The sequence below is a fragment of the Aquila chrysaetos genome, chromosome 9, assembly GCF_900496995.4.
Source record: "Aquila chrysaetos chrysaetos chromosome 9, bAquChr1.4, whole genome shotgun sequence".
Lineage (NCBI taxonomy): Eukaryota > Metazoa > Chordata > Aves > Accipitriformes > Accipitridae > Aquila > Aquila chrysaetos.
In genome coordinates this window covers 8,386,498-8,402,348 of record NC_044012.1, presented here as the reverse complement: position 1 = coordinate 8,402,348, position 15,851 = coordinate 8,386,498, and positions in this window count along the sequence as shown.

The following is a 15,851-nucleotide window of genomic DNA, read 5'->3' as shown; positions in this document are numbered from 1 at the left end:
AGAACTTCTGTAACTTTTTCCACTGCCTCCCTAGGTAGAACTTTTGTCGGACCACTTCTGCTTGGCTTATGCCACAGTTAATTCACGGAATTTCCAGAACCTTTTCCAATGATCATTGTTTTAGTATCAGAAGCAACATTAGGCATTAAAAAAAAAAAAAAAAAAGCCCCCCCCCCCCCCCCCCCCAGGAAGGGAGGAAAGCTGAAAAAGAAGCTAGAGTATACAATGCTACATTATATTCTGAAATTCCTCAAGAAACTGTCTTTTTCAGTTTCCAGGATACAGCTATCACTATGTAAACATAAACCTTGTGAGGGTTAACCCAACCTTGCAGAAAGCTCTCTCTAGCCAAAAGATGCTATCAGCAAAGGTGTGAATGTGTCAGTTAAAATGAGATGAGTTGGTACTTCCCATGATCTGTTTGTTTTCAAAATTTTACAGTGTTAAAGAAAACTGTGTTAATTCTTAGTTTGCAGATTGAGTAGGCCTTAATCTGCAGTAGATCCATGTTGAGACTCGCATATTATTTCATAAGAAATGGAGCTACATCTTACAAGTACAACTCAGTTAAATATGCATGCAACTAAAAACAGAAACAAATTTGAGATACTACTAACTGAAACGACTTATCCCTTTTAAATCTCTGTGTAATCTAACAGATTCTGAAAACTGCTAAAGAATCTGGAAGGAATAGATGAACGGGTTTGTGTATGGCACTTCTGGCTGGTAGCATTGAATATAACTTAAGCCCAGTGAATAAATTTTAATGAAAAAAATTAATTTTTACTGGAATTTGCCTGAATTTTCCGGAGCCAAATTTGATTGCCACCATTGACTTTGGAGACCTTTGGCTGAGAAGCTTTGTTGAAGTTCTTTGTTGGCCTGACAATTAATACAATTCACTGGCAGAGGACAGAGTCTTGCTACAGCAGAAAATAGCAAGCCAAAGGAAGAATATGATGCAAAGTAAAGGGATGATGTAATATTACTTTGTTCTTACATAGCCTGAGCTTTTTTCTCTGATAGCCAGCCGTTTATTCCTGTCCCACATACACACCTGATTCAACAAATACTTCAGACAATACAAAGCCATTTTAATTAGTCTGTGCTCCCTGTATTATGTTGGTATGCATGCTGCCACTTGCCAAATCAGCACAGCAGTAGCTGGTCATGGAACTGTGGTCAAGAAGTATGTCTGGAGGAAATAGTATGACTTCTTTTGGGCAACGATACCATTTCAGGAGCTGTGGAGGTTTGAACCCAAGATCTGAATTGCAGTTGCAGTAATACCTACTGCTGATTCTATGGTGAACCACACTGTGCAGGTAAATCTATACCTACAGGCTTACCTGCTTGTCTTAAGTGGTAGAGCAACAGCAGTTTTCCATGGCCAACATAATGCCAAAAAAAATTATGGGCACTGGGGTAGGTATTCACTGTCCAGACTTCTGCATTTCTCAGCTTCTCCAAGAAAGGGCAGAAGCTAAGATGAAAGGATGCTGGATAGCCAGATCCAACCCCTGGACCATAACCTTTTAGATCAAGAATCACCCAGTCTGTAAATTTCAATTTTGAATAGAGTAAGAAGCTGCATTTTAGTTTGATTTCCATAATCTTCTTTATTAGCAGAATTCTACATGCCCTGATCCATTCTTAAACTTCTCCAACATTCACAAAAAATTCTTCTCAGTCTTCTGTTTTGTCCCTGTATGGCAGCACTGTGGGTTTCTGAGATGCCCTTGCAGGATTTAACTTCCTTTTTTCCTTCCTCCTACAATAGAAATTCTCCCCATCTCACCCTTTACATCACCTTGCAGTCGCAGATTTTTCCTCCCCAGTGTACTAGAAGAAAAGCCATTAGAAGCATGCAAAGCCTTTTTTTTTTATGAGTCTTTCAAATCTTTCACCTTTCTCTTGACCTAATAGCTTGTCAGCTGCACCTCACCTTCTTTTTCTTTTATAGAATCTTTAATATCATTCATTTTGAAAGAATAAGTAAGTTCATGGGGATAAAAACCTGTTTGAACTGCAAGAAATCTGCCTCCACTTATATAAAGCCATGTTATTATGCCAGTGCGAAAACACATTCAGCTTGGTTGCTCACTAGATGTCTTCAAAGGGGATGAAGATGGGCAATAAGCAAAAAAACATACTTTTGCACAGAGATATGTTACAACAGAAAGGAGAATTTTGTGTGTTTGTATGTTATTCTATGTGCATGGACCCGAGGAAAGGGTTCTTCCACATTTGGGCTTAATATAAATAGACTCAAAAAATGTGAGGGAATGTTTCATGAGTGATAGCAGATGCTTGTGAAACAGAGAGAGATAGGCAGGAGTAAAAGACCTTCAGGAATATATTACTTAATTCTTGTCATTGCAGAACTATTGAGAGACATACTATTCCCAGAAAATGCCTGTCTTCATTCAAAACTCTTCATCAGGTCTGTGTATAAGACATACTCCAGCCATAGCTATTTAGGAAGGCTGTCAGCTGCTTCTAAGGCAGGTTCAGGTATATGCTGAAGTATCTGCCTTGCTTTTAACCAGCTCAGAGTACTGGCAGCATGACTGCATGTGGGAAGGCTGTAGGAAACCTCAAAAAGCTGAAAACAGTGATGGAGTAAAGAATGTTTGTAATGTGTGATCATGAGCAAGAGAGCTCAAAAGCATGTCTAAACTGCAGACAAAATGATATTTCAATGATGTATAAATTATGAATATGTTTGAAAGATGTATGTTATGGTATTTAAACTAGGTAAGAAGAATATGAATTTGAACTGTAGTAAAGGTCTAAAGTCCCAAGTGCCACATTTACAGTGAATAAAAACTGAAGATAAAATACCTTGGGAGCAAGAGATTCATCCCTCTGTCAAAGGTGAGTCAATACCATCCCAGCTTGATACGTGTTGTGAGGACCTTGAGATGTTCCATACTGGAAAAGCTCATACAATATCTTGTCTTCAAGTAAACTGCAGTCAAGCTTGAATCAAAGATAATTACCTGTCATCTTAAACAGATTCTCTTCAGTACAAATCAGCTGTGCAGTGGCTAATCCTCACCAGAAACTCTATTATGCACATCATCATTTGTACTGGCAAATGCATGAAATCTCTGGTCAGAATGAGCTCCGAAGGTAATTGCCTCACTGTATGCAAGTGTATGTACGAAAAGATTCCAGCGAGTGCCCTTCCTAATCTTCTGTTCTTGCAGTGAAGGCTCAAATGCTTTCTCAAATTATGAGGCCTTGTAGTGTTTTCAGACTTGTTGCCCTTCCCTGAATCTCCCCACATGCCACTATACCTCTGGCACAGCTGTGAGCAGCATGAGTCCTTTGAGAAATGTCTGCACAGAATAAAATTTGCAGCATCTTGGCAGATTTCATGTTTTCAGTTTTAGGTTATTTCAGATCTCTGGAGAGACTATCAAAGCAGTTAAAAGCATTATTGTTTTGATTCTAATTACATAGAAAGTGTACCTGGTGGTTAGGCACAGTATCAAGCTTTTCTCACATGAGTTTACAGTGGTGGCTAGTCAGAAGTGAGGAAGCAACTGTGAAAAGCAGCACTACTCTTAAGCATTAATAACCCATGTGCTATCCCATCCTAGTGGTTAAGTAGTATATTGTAAATATGTTACCCTTTAAGGCCTCTAAAAAGTTACAGCTTCTTAGAAAGAACTGGTATGTTTTAAGAAACTAAAAAAATAACCTAAACCAGGTAGAATTAAAGAATAAAGAATTAAAGACCTAGATCCTCTGCAGCTGTAGTGTCATCACACTTAACCTGTTACAGGTATAAAATTTCTTGCGTATATAGCTCTTTAAAATAATGATGCCTTGTTTAGGAAACAGACTTGGGGGTTTTTGCACAAACAGACAACTTCTATTTTTTGTTTCTGTTGTTCATTATTATTAGTACTAATATTAAATATTACAAGTGTTACACATTTGACTTGCAGATCCTGAAAGCTTTTACCCTGTATGGTTCAATTTTGTTATTCATCAGTCAGTATTGGTGTTGTGCAGTCAGCCACTCATGTACATGACCACCTGATATGCAATCAAATGAAACTGTCTCCGTTTTTCTAAGTTAACTTAAAATAAAATAAAAAAGGACAAAAGAAAAAGAAAAAAGTAATCACAGGAAGGAACACTATTTTTTCCTAAGTTTATTTGAAAAGTTACAAGTATGGAATAGTGGGTGCAAAGTTAAGCTACATGTCACTTACAGAGATATGAGGAATTCAGGTTCAATTTTTTTGCTATTGCTGCTGTTTTTAAAAATAATAATAATTGAATTATTCTAATGAGAGTAAGCCTTGAGCTTATGATGGTGATGTTAGCATAGAGTAGATGTAACTAGAAGGAAGTTAAAGCCAAAAGGTATTGTTACCTGAAGTACAAAGGTATGATATTTTATGGCAGATTGGTTGTCACAATGTATATTTGTATGTTTAATCAATACCAGGAGAGTTGTGTTATGTTAATAGGGTATATGTGCTTAATGCATACTAAATAAGGCCACGTTGCAGCTGTAAGGCATGTTGTTTGTCTTGTGTGCAACACTGTAGACATATCATCAGCAAATGCATAAGGCTTTCAACCAAATAAGAATTGGAATATATTTCATACACACCTCTGCTACGTATCTAGTGGTAGAGCTCTGGTTTGTTCATCTGTGAGCTCCCAACAACATTGACAGGCTCTTCTTTTCGAATCTGCAGGCAAACTGAAGTCCTGTTTATAAGGTTAGTTGTTAGCTGTCCATCAGTGTGCTCACTGACTGCGTTATAATAATGCATCAAAAGCCACGAAGGGAAGCACGTGCTGCTCTCTCCACCTTTGGCCAAAGCCACATTATACATTGAGGCTTCTTAAGTGGGGAACTGATCCATTCCGCAGGCTTTATGTTTTGGAAAGCCAGCATGTTGATATCCCAAATTCAGCATTATGACTTAATTGCAGAGTCAGGAAGGAAGAAAGAAGAGATGGAGGAGGCAGTGATGAGGAAACGGATTGATTTAAAAGGCCTACTGCATAAATTATTGGAAATTGATGTAAGTTCTCATTAGGATGCACTGTGAATAAGGAGTTTGCCTTATCTTCACTGGGACTCACATCTTTGCTATTTAAGTATGAAGCACATGACTAAAATAGTAACTGTTCTCATTTCCCCCTCTGTACTAAAACTGGAATAGGTGAACTGGAGCAGAAGCCATTCACTAGTTTCTGTTTGTGAATAGCATCTCAGCTCTTCCATTACCTAAGCAGAAATATTTCTTAGTCATGACAGATCATCTGTCCTCTTCCCTCTAACTGGGGCAGAACTGGAAGCAAAAGCTATTCAGGTGAATACTGACGTCTCAGAGATGGTTCCCTAATGTGTTCTAATTAGCTCCTGTGCCAGTGGAATAGAATACAACAGAATTTTGTTTGCAGCAAACTGCCTTAGAAACATGCATCCCCAAAAGGGTCTGGGAACTTTTACAGTGAGATGTGAACAATCTTTCATTTTCTTCAAAGAAGTACCGCTGGACCTGTGTCAGTATGCAAACTCCTTTTGCCTTCTTGGTCCAGCACTCCTGAGCTAGAAGCACAGTGTAAAGTTGGGTTCCATGGAGCATCTTGTGATGCAAGCAAAGTCTGGAAGCGCAGAGCTGTGGATGTGCATGAGCGAGTATCTTTGTGAGATTTTTTTCCAACTAACTGCGGATCTACAGATCCGACACAGTAAATAGTTGGTCTTGAGAAAGTAAAGTAGCAAGTAGTGTTGGAAAACAGTAAAACAGTAGAGACAGCTGAGAGGTGGAATAAAAAGAAAAAATATCTCAGTTCTTAGAGAGTTTCCTTCATCATTCTTTCATCAGTATGTGTACTGTTAGAATGATAAGGTAGCCAATTAGGTATGAGAAACAGCATAAATACTACATCTTCCTGGCTTTACAAACTCCAATTTTAAATGCTGTATCTTATATTTTGTTCTTTTAATAACATTAACTAGAATGGATCTATTGTCTGGAAGGAGCTAGAATTATTTAGATTTTTTTTTTAGTTAGAAGTTTCACGTACTTGGTTTAAGAAAAGCATCTGAATGTTCGCAGTCTGGTTAAAGTGAAATTCCTTGTTTAAAAATGTGACAGGAGTACAACCTGATGTTTATTTAGCTTATTTCAAGAAAATGAGACGAGGAAAGTAAAGATAAGACTGAGAGAAGTGTTATTGCTAACAATGAATTACTTTTTATATATAGCATTATCTGTAGTCTTCTGTAGTACAGAGAAATAAAAATCTCTTAAATTCTGATCTGAGCTGTTTCTACTTCCTCTGCAGAAATAAAATTTAGTTTCACTGTGGTCTCTCTCTTCCTGCTAGCCCAGAAGCTCCTATCTCATCTTTTCCAGTACTTATTTCTACCACTCCTGTACAGTCTTGGAACAGGCCACCCATTCTACCTTAAGTCAGTGGAACAGTGCTTACTGTTTTTAATGGAATCTGAATCAGGAACTTTATGTCTTCTGGATTTAGATTCTACATTTTCACATTGTTCATACCAACAAAATATCCTTTGTGGAAAATCCCCCACAGCTTTACGTTGTTTAAAAACCATAAAGTTAGTTTTGCAGAACCAAATTATAATTTAAGATTTATAAAACCTTGAATTTCATTGAACCCCTTGTTGAAATGCTGTGAAATCAGTCATTGCAACTACTTGAACTTCAGATAATACAGTAGACTGAAATGATTAGTTTAGGGGTTAACTTGTGTTAAATATGCTGTGGGATAAAGTTTTGTGACAAAGAAAAATGCAAACACAAAATGCGGGAGCTGGTGGTGTCCCTAGCAGATATTCCTACTACTTGGTGCTGTTTGAGGCAGACTCTAGATATAATGTGACATAGAGACACCTAGGGGAGATGACTTGGATCATGGAAGCAGCCTTGTTAAGCCATATATATCTTCTTTTATTAACCTCCACAACAGAAAATATGTTGTTGTAGCTGCAGTTATAAAAAATCCAGTACCTAAAATTCCATTGTATGTAAAACAACTTGGGTATCTCTGTCATACTTTAGTCTGCAGACTTGCCTTAAGCAGCTGAAATTCTGCAGAAATGCTCCAAGGTATAACTTTGCACAAAAATACTTAAATTGTGATGCTGTTATTTATGTTAACTTTTCTAAAGTATTGGTGAGTGTCTGGTTTTAGGTAGATGCCCTGTATTTGGCTGTACTAGACTCTGTAAATGCAGATTTTGTGCATGTCAAGCTGTGCATAGTATAAGAGATTTCTCTGGATTCTCTCTCTTTGGTAAGAATGGTCTCTTGAGACAGAATTGCTCATGTTGGGCTGTGATTTCTGTGTTGGGCTGTAATAACAAGTGGCATGTTATTCAACAACTTCCATTCCAGTGCTAGTTAGTGATCTGTAAATAAAACAAGTTTTACTGATGGTCTTTTGGTCATGCAGGCTGGAGCTCTGGCTGGAATGCACTTGAGTTCTCCCCTGACTGAATACTTGGCCTTTCTTTCTTGGATGTGGAAAGTGCCTCTGGTCGTGACAAGAAATGCCATCTTTCTCCCACAGCCTACAAATTAAACATAAACCTAGTCTTGTCAGGCTTCCTGCAGGAGTTACTAAGGAGAGATGTGTTTCTCCACAAAGCGACTGAGAGCATAATTGTCTTCTGAAATGGTTTGTCTCCATTTGTTTTGTTGCAGAAGTACAGAGATGACTGAAACTGTGTAACATGAATACATTCAGCTCTACAGTGTACATCTAGTAGGTGTGGAGAAAAAAGAGCAGAATGGGTTATCAACTGTTTAATTTCTTGGTCTGATGTCTTCAAAAGTTTTCAGTATTTCTGTAAAAAGTTACATCTTGGAAAAATTTATGAAGCATTTCAGTTGAAAATATTTGCTATTTCAGTAGGATGAACTTCATTTCTACAAGACAAAATCTGTCCAGGATCTTGCTTTAAACAGTGCTACTAGGAAAACACCTGTTTTATTGTACAAATGGTAAGTAGTCAAAAAGTAAATATTTCTTTAAATGACCTAGTAATTATCTGCAAAACATCTGCTAAATTTTATCCAGTCTGAAATCCTTCATGCAACTATGTTTCAATAAAAGCTTTGCCTTTTTGCGCTGTTTTTAACATAATCCGATAAGATGTCTTGAAATTCAGCACAGCTACTGGAAAGAAAAACTGTTTCTAACAAAATGGGTTATAAAAATGTTTTTAAAGGATTTAATTTGTAATCGTTACAAAGACTTAGCTGAAATGTTTCATGCTGTGATAGATCATTTAAATATTGTGATATCAAAGGCAGTTGAGTGATGTACTGAGAGCACAAATTTACTAGCTATTGCCTAGTATTATGCTATAATCTAGTCTGTTTGAGGACGGGTGAACATGTATGCTGAATGAAAGCAATGGGAAGACTAAATAAAGTCTGAAGTCTCGGCTTTCTGCTGATCTGTAGTCTAACAATATAAACATACTGCAGTGGAGTTGCTTAAGCTTTTATTATTTTTTTTTAAATGTAACTTCACTGAGACAAGCAAGTGCACATGTGTTTAAGAATATACTTCACTCATTTGTTAGATGGGGCATGATCTTTGGGAACAATGAATTTTGTTCTTAACTTGGAACCGGTGCCTACTACATGTCAGAAATTTTTCCTCCTCATTTGTTTTCTGGAATATTTTGATTGCTCCTAATAAGCTTCAGTACTAGCATTAAAGGAAATGAAGTACAGCTCTAGATCATTTTAAAGTGATTCAACAATTTTTACAATGGAGGAATTCAGATTTTTATTTTCTTTTTAAGATAAAGTATTTGTCTGTAAAGTTAGATGAATTAATTTTTAACATAAATGCATATCACCAACATTTCTCACTTAACATCCTAGGTATTGTTTTCTTTCTGGCTAATCCAGTTGTGTTGAGTGCTTCTGTGTTCAAAGGGTTGCTCTCTCTCCCCGCCTGCTAGTAATACCTTGGTGGCTTCAGTGAAGCAGAACCCAAATTGCCTGCTTAAATAACAGCAGGAAAAATCACTCATGCAGCTGAGCATAGTATCAGGACTTCATCTTATTAGAGGATCTTTCACTTGTTTGTTTGGTGTTTGGTTTTTTTGTTCATGGTTTTAATTTCATTTTCATTCTTTCATACCTTGCTTCAGCAAATTAATAAAAACACAGCATATGAAAACAGAGAAAGTAAATGCGGACATTGAAATCCCTAAACTCACAAGTCGATTTACCACTACTCCACAGTGTTAGCAGTAGTGACTGCTAACCCAAATAAGTGTTCTACTGTTGGTTCATATGTGTTTTCTGTGCCATATAAAATCCTGCCATGGCTTTCTGAAGGGTCTGACAGGCTATGTTATCAATGCTATCACTGGTATTCTATCCAAGAAATTCTTATAAAGTCAACCATTTTACATCCTTTCTCTCTATACAGTCATATTCTGAGTGAGTGAAAGGGTATAGTCACTTGCAAGGATGTTAACCATGTGTCGTGGTTTAACCCCAGCCAGCAACTAAGCACCACGCAGCCGCTCACTCACTCCCCCCCCACCCAGTGGGATGGGGGAGAAAAATCAGGAAAAGAAGTAAAACTCATGGGTTGAGATAAGAATGGTTTAATAGAACAGAAAAGAAGAAACTAATAATGATAATGGTAACACTAATAAAATGACGACAGTAATAATAAAAGGATTGGAATGTACAAATGATGCGCAGTGCACTTGCTCACCCCCCGCCGATCGACACCCAGCTAGTCCCCGAGCAGCGATCCCCCGCCCCCAGTCCCCCCAGTTCCTATACTAGATGGGACGTCACATGGTCTGGAATAGCCCGTTGGCCAGTTTGGGTCAGGTGCCCTGGCTGTGTCCTGTGCCAACTTCTTGTGCCCCTCCAGCTCTCTCGCTGGCTGGGCATGAGAAGCTGAAAAATCCTTGACTTTAGACTAAACACTACTTAGCAACAACTGAAAACATCAGTGTGTTATCAACATTCTTCGCATACTGAACTCAAAACATAGCACTGTACCAGCTACTAGGAAGACAATTAACTCTATCCCAGCTGAAACCAGGATACCATGCCAGAGTCTGATTAGTAGGTTCTAAAGATGTCCAAGCATTAAAGTGGAGAAGTGGGCAGTGTCAGGGAGCTGTTACTGTGATTGTGTTCCAGTGAAGCAAATTATACACTGTGCATAGTCTAAGGGTTTATTGAGCACTGTGGCTGTAAAAATGGAAATGAAGAAATAGCAAAGGAAGCCCATTGAAAAAGTTTTGATTTTGAGAAGAAAACAGTGAAGAACAGCAATTAACATTAATAATTAAGGAGGAAAGGTATTTGACAAGATTACCTTATGTTTAAAGAATCTGTTTTGAAAGAATTAAAATACTGATGCAACTCAAAATTCCTTAAAGCTTTCATCATCTTGTTAATTCCCTTTCATTAGAAAGTCCCTAGTCAAAAGTTCCTTTCAAAGCCCAGCTAGAGAGATCTTTATATTTTGCCTTTGTTGCACGTTTATTTCGCTCTTGTGTGGATTTTCCACTGAGCAGACTTAGAGAATTCCCAAATGCTCAGAAATGCTTGGAAGAATTCCCATTAGCGTTGTGCAGTTTTAGATCAGGTTCAAAATTCACAGACTATTGATGTCAGGATCTCATCAGCCTCTGAATGAAGAGGAGCATCTAGCTGGTAGAGAAAAGTTGGAGCAGAAGGCAAGTGGGGGGAAGTACTGTTATGTTGAAATAGAGCTTAGCATTTTCATGATGTTCTCTTTCTTGGGGAAAAAAAAAAAAAAAAATTCTAGAAAGGCCTGCACCTTGTTTGGAGGAACTAGTTAGGTCATAGTCATATGACCCATAGGTCTTAACTGTTATTCAGATTAACAGCAGAGGCTGAAAGAAAATGTTATGGTGTAATTTGTAGGGAACATCCTATGTATATTGTAAAAGCATAAAGAAAAGCAATTTAATATCTTTCATGCTGAATTAGTAATGTAGAAAAATACTATATATCAGGATGGAATGTTAAAGAATTATAATGGATGAAAATGTGCCAGAGGAAAAATATTTCTTCCTGAAAACCAAAATAGAATTTGAATTTCTTGAATTTTACCTACAATTACAATTATAATATTGATAATGAAAAAATACAGAGGGAAAAAAACCCTACAAGCAGTAAGTTGGTAATTATGCACTTGCTGAAAACATGCACTCTGCATTTTTTAAATTCCCTAATTAAATCCTAATTAGCATGTGCACTAGAGTGTTAATTCTTGCTTTTATTCCTCTAGGACATCCCTACACCTTCAGGAACATAAGCTTACTCAGATATGTAAAAGATAATTATCAATAAATAGGACTACCACATAGTATGTTCATTACATTACTTATTTGTTATGTGCCTGCTAGTCTATTAGCCAGAAAAGCAATAGAATTTGTTTTGTTTCTGTTTTTGTATGAATGCATTCAGCTTTATCAACAGGATATCACAGCAGCACAAAAATTGGTCAGCATATTGTCAGGTAATAACAACACTGGAGCAATTTTTGACTGCAAAATCCAAGTTTGACTGGTTGTCTGTTTGAAAACATTTCCTAAAGCCTAGGAATTTCTGTTGATAGGCTGCAAAAGAGAAAACAATAAGTGCCAGTTTTAAATAGATAGTCAGTTCTCCATTATACACGTCTTTAGGTTATTTCTATTCTCATGCCAATATTCCACCTTTCATCCTACTTGAACTTCACATTGACTACTTGGTGGTTTGTTCCTATTTACAAAAGCACTAGCTCTCTTAATAAACAAAAGGTATGTATTAAACACCTATATTAAAACCCAACAGGTAAAAACCCCAAACATTGAAAATAAACGAGCAGTGTGATTTCTTGGCAACCTCTAATAAATCAGCCAGTGGAGTTGTGTTAGGGAAACAGATGGGTTTACTATATGAGATATGTTCTAAGCATGCTCTCCATAGGGCTGAAAATGTCACTCCTGAGGCCATGCCTAATCCAACTTGTTAGTGTTTAGGAAAAGACAGGATTTAGATTGGGTGGTAAATCATTTGTACAAAACAATCACTAGATATCTTTCTTTGTTGATCAAAACAGGTATGAATGATCAACTGTATTCATAAGGTGAAAATTTTTATTTCTGAGGCTGGCACTTTGATTGTATTCAGCTTTTTAATTACAGTCATTTGATAAAGTGACTGAAAATAGGTGGTTTTCTTCCATTCATTTTTCTGTCCCTCTCTTCCTACAGCAGGGATGCTGTCACCATATGTGATGGTTTACAGTTCATTAAGTTCTTGTCCTCAATGTCGAAGGGGTTCATCTTTTCCACCTGAAGGAGCTGTTTTTAGAAGTATTTTGCCAAAAGTACTAATTTCTCACATTTCTCTTAATTGCAATTAGTCTTCGAATGCAAGGCTTGAACCCCGATGAACAATGTAAGCTCAGCTGTCCTTGCCATTAAGTAACCTGACCTGTAGTAATAAATTATTATTAGGAAAAAAGTTTTCTCTAAATAAAGCAAAATCAATAAAAATATACAACATATTAGCATTTGCCACCTCTAATGAGTTTCAATCACATTTAGAATTTAGTATCTGTTTTATTGTATGTATTTTAGTGACTTTCACTAAAAATTGCTAAGATTAATTTTCCTTAAGCAATTAGAAATAATTTCTTAAATTTGCTTAGACTTTTGTTGGTCAAGAGTTGCTCGGCTGTAACAAGATAATCCATTAACTATAGGAATTTAAGGCTAGGAGGTTTGTAAGAAATCATCTTATCCATCCCTTTGCACCAAAATAGCTGCTTTTCTAATATGTTTATAGCAACAACAAATCAAAAGGGTTTCTACAGCCTTTCTAGAAATCTCTGAAGGCTTAGTACCTCTTTTAGTCAGAAAACTTTTCCTAATATCTAAAGTAAATCTTTCAACCAAATTATAATGCTTGTCGTGTTTTTTTCCTGCCCTGCATAGGATGACTGTCATTTTGCAGATTTTTGCATTGTAAGTCTCTCATGAATCTCGCTTTAATGTTTTCTTTTGTAAATCAAATACATCAAGTTCCTTCAGTTCTTCTTTATATGTCATGTTCTAAAATCTATTGTCTTTATTGTTTTCCTCATGTAGAGTCTGCAATTTGACAGCATCTATTCTGGGGTCTCAGAACCTGGCTCATACTATCAGTGTCAAGAATAATTGTCTTTCTGTATTTTGCAGTCCTGTTAGTACCCCAAGAGTGAGTTTGTCTTTTTCTTTTTAATACTGTTTATGTTCTAAGACCTCTATTCCATTCTTCAGTTTTGCTGTCTGGCTTATTCCCACATGCAATGTTTTGAATCTGCCTTTACCAAATGTCATCCTGGTGGTGTTTATTGACTTTGTTTCCAGTTTGTAAAGATCATTTTGGATCACAAAGATCCAGAGTGCTTGCATGTCCTCCTGCCTTCTTTCACCTGCACTTTTCCCCCTGATGCTCTTCACTGGAAGATAATTTAGATATTGCTTGAGTGGACCCCTGTGAATTTCTATCTTAATGCCTTTTTTCAGTTCAAGATCAGAATGCTGATAATTGTTCATTGAACATACCTTTTAATTAAGGATTTACCTCAAGATTTTTTTCATCCAGGTTATATTTCCCTAGCTTGCCTATGGAGGTTCCATGTCTAGCACTCTTTAAAGCTTTATTAAACTGAGGCTGTATTACATCTACTGCTTCTACTTTATCAATTAAACCAGTTACCTGTAAAGGAAGGAAATTTAATTGGTTTGGCACAGGTTGCTCTTGACAAATCTGTGTTGGCTATTTCCATCACTCTATTATCCTGTAGGTGGTTATTAATTGATTGTTTAGTCATTTTTCTCCAGACTCTGTCGAGCAATTGAAGTTGGGCTGCCTAATAATTATAATTCTCTCCATTTTACTTTTTGGATGGGAAGTGAGTCTGTACAATATTTGTTCTCCTTTTTGGCTTCCCTATTTTTTGTTAGTTGTACATAGTATTGCACCGAAATTTGCTTGCACTATTCCTTTATATACATTCTCAGTCGTATGCCTTTTTATTGCCATTGTAAGTTTCCTTTTGATTTTTAATTCTCTAAAGAATATCTTCATCAATTCTCCTTTGTATAACCAAATCTTATTTTCTTTTGTCATCAGTGTTTCTGCAGCTCTTCATTCACCTCTCCCATTCATCCGCCTGCCTAGACTCACAAGATTGAGTTTAACATGATAAGGGTCTAGTCTCTTTCTTACAGAACAACTGTTTCATTTTCAAACCAAAGTGACACTTCATCTTCTTAAGCTTTTTAATCTTTGCTTTGTCTGTATGCTTCCCAGTGTCTTGGACATAACATACAATCGAATCTCACTGCCAAGCAAAACCTTCCTGTAGATTCTGGATTTCCTGCCTCTTGAGTGGCGCTTAGTGCCTGGCTTGCTACTTCAATGTTTGTGAAGATTTAGACAAGAGGGTATATGCCTGGGCAAGCACATCGTAAGCACACCCTTATGTGAGAGTTACCAGCAGTTTCAGCAACATGATATTTTCTACACTTAACAGCTCAGAAATCTCTGCTTTCTCCTCTCCTTTGTTGGCATGCTGGACTAGCTCCTGTGCTGCTTTCATTTACACAATTATTTCTTTGTTGTTCTTTTAGTTCTGAAGTCTTTAGTCTTAAGATTAGCGAATGTTTAAGAAAGAGCTTGTCTAGATAAGGCTTCTCATTTGAAATAATAGACGGATATTAGCTCTCAGGTAAGTGTATAGTTCATTTACAGGTTTTTAGAAACTCTACATGAAGAAATTACTTTTGTCCCAAAGGTTACAAAATTAGTGTGCAAATTACTTCTGCTAAGGACCATGAGTCAGGTTGGACTTGAGACAGAAATAGAATCCTGAAATAGTGTTTTCTCTCTTTCTCTATAATACCTTCTTTAACTACTCTACATTAAGTACTTGCTGATGTCCGTGGCGCAGTCCCCACTATAGAAGTCATTTGCAGTGTTCTGAGTCCATACTGTTTCTTGACAGTAACTGCTGCTTTAGTAAGGTTGAGGTAGTCTTGAAATTCATCATTTCACCAGCACACACTTTTCAGTCAGGGCACACTTTTCAAAAATTACTTTTGCTTTGTCTCTCCTTTTCATGAGCGTATACTGGCTGGGGGCAGGGCACACTCTCTGAAATAGTTTAGAAAGATTCCCACTATGCCCCCATGAAGAATAAACATTTAAGAGATTTTGGGGGTTGAGCTTGAAGCTGTCTAGAATTAGATCACCTGGCACTGGACCACTGCATTCTTGTGTTTCATACTATTTCTTCTTGGCTAATTTAGCACTTTTCATACTAAAGGGAAACTAAAAATCAGTTCTCACATGAATTCTGGACTAGCTAAACTTCATGTTCCTGTTTAGGCAATTGTATTCATATTTTGCCTTCTGGATTTAACATTTTCTTCTTAATATATGGTCCTTATTCAGACAAACTTTGTGATTTAGCTTGAGAAAATAGCTAAAATGTTTCCTTGTAAAGAGACCTTTCTAATTAGAGTTTTGTCTCACAGTTTCTATATCGTCACCTTGGCACTCTCTGGGTTTTTTTTTCTCAAGCCTTATTGATCCTTTATGCTTGCCTGAGTGTTAATAACATGGCCTCTCACCAGGTAATTTCCATGGAGCTACTGAAAAACTTAGGGAAAACCACTGCAAAGCTAAGGCTGACTTACACATGGGTCACACACCCACATTTAATAGAGATATAGCTCTGCCACAGCTGGTGGTCATCTCACTGTATCATCTGTGAGAAGC